The sequence below is a fragment of the Acyrthosiphon pisum genome, chromosome X (genome assembly GCF_005508785.2).
Source record: "Acyrthosiphon pisum isolate AL4f chromosome X, pea_aphid_22Mar2018_4r6ur, whole genome shotgun sequence".
Taxonomy (NCBI): domain Eukaryota; kingdom Metazoa; phylum Arthropoda; class Insecta; order Hemiptera; family Aphididae; genus Acyrthosiphon; species Acyrthosiphon pisum.
Window position 1 is genome coordinate 75,258,452 of NC_042493.1, and position 2,282 is coordinate 75,260,733.

Genomic DNA, 2,282 nt, shown 5'->3' on the forward strand with positions numbered 1-2,282 from the left:
AAGTTGACAACAATTAATTCTTATATATTATTTTTTGTATATCCCAATATAATACTAAAAAAATGTAGAGTGTAGCTTGTAGAAAACAGGGTATAAGTTTCACCGTATCAGAAATTAGTAATTAGGTCTGTTCTGGAAATTGTATTATTAGTTATTACCTACTTATCAATGTACACAGTACACTAGTAACAATGTAACATACATCATAAGTCATAACCGTTGTCATTTCATAGAAAATATAAACTTCCTAGTTATATTCCAAATAAGTTATAAATAAATAATAATAATCACTATTCACTATAATAGACAATAGTATAATACTACTAATTAGTAATTACAATATGTTTCTACAGTATAGTAATAAATACAATAATAAACATACCTACAATCAGTGCTCGAATTGGTGGGGGGGGGGGGGGGTGCGCGCGGGGGGACGGAGCTCCTCTACTATTTTTATTTTTTTTTGCGTACCCCAACTATTTTTTTTTACTTGGACGGGGGGACGGACCAAACTAATGCCCAAAATAATTTTTATTAAAATTTGGAGTGGATTTAAAGTGTTTTGTCAACGATAAACCTAATGAATACCTTGTCTTTAAGTCTATTCATCATTCTTTCATATGTATATGATGCTATATGTTATAAAAATTATTTACTTTCAATAAATATGCTTTATAAATTATTATTGTATGTTTTTTAATTACAAAAAAAAAAAAATAACTATTTTATCGCATATTTTCAAAACTAATTTGTATAATTGTATATGTAGAGAAATATTTTTCTATAATTGTCTTAATGTTTAAATTAAAATATTAAGATATTATTGGGATAAAATGTTTATAAAATATTTAACGCGAATATTATGTGATAAGATTATCACAATATTGAAAAATGTTGTTAAGACAACATGAAATTTGCACTCAAATAATTTTGTAGTAATGTTACAGAAACATCGACAAATATTATCGTAACATTGGTGAAATAATTTACCAAATGTTACTGTTTTGTAATTAAGGTTCTTATAACACTACAAGAATATTTTCCTGCTGTCTGGGTACATCATTGTAAAATCAATACATTAATCATCATGTGCGTGCCTAGGGTGGGAGAGTTTCATTTTAAGTTTAATACTACAAACATTCAACAGGTTTATTTATATAATACATTATCGATCTGTCTAGTACTATTATAGATAAGATTGACTTATTATAATGTACATTTACGCTATTGCACGACTAAGCTAACCATACAGTGAGCAACATAAAAATATGTAGGTATAATACATTATTGCCACGTGTTAAAATATATAGAGGATTAAAAGGTTCCAATCAAATAAAAATTAATTTCCAAAGGTTACTGGCACTGACAATATATAATAGGAAATATCGAAAGCGAAAAAATATAAAATATTGATAGAAAAAGTAGGTATTTGCTTAACTATATAATCACTTACAGCAGTGGCGCAAATAGAGGGGGGGCTTAGCCCCCCAAAATCACTCAAAGCCACCTCAAAAAATAATAGTTTACCATCCTTAAAAGTATGTACCTATAAATAAAAATTTAAAAAAAAATTTGTTGGGGCTTGAGCCCCCCTAAACATTTTTCCTATTTGCGCCACTGACTTACAGACTGTAAATTCCAATTTAACTGCTGCATGTGATTACGTTAAAAATGTAATTGAGGCTCTTAGTAATCTTCGTGAAAATAATGATTCCAATTTTAAACCAATATATAATATAAGTAATCAAATAGGTACTTAATGATGTAGGTAGTGAAGTGACAATGTCTCGCTGCGTAAAAAAAACAATTAAACCTGGTTACTACTCGTATAATACTTTAATACTCCTTCAAAATCACCCGAAGAAGAATATTTGAATATTACTAATGCACAATATTTAATCAATTTTTAAACCATCTCATTATTCATTTATCAGAACTTTGTATACAACATAAACAAATAATAATCAACTTAGAAAAAGTAATTCCAAGTCGTATTAACGTAAATTCACTAGACCTGTCAAAAGATTCTATAACTTTATATCCTGAGGTTCTGTCACTGGACAGTCTCCTCTTCATGTGCTTCATGTCTTTCTTTAATCACTATCAGCATTGTTACTTATTGTTTTATGTGTAAACAGATTGTAATAGATATATTTTTAATAAAAAAAAAAAAACTTTATATAAAAGTTTGTTGCCAGATTCTACAGTATTTAATAAAGAATTATCTACATTGAATATAAAATGGTTAAAATATGACGTTGAAAATAACCTTCGAATGCAGT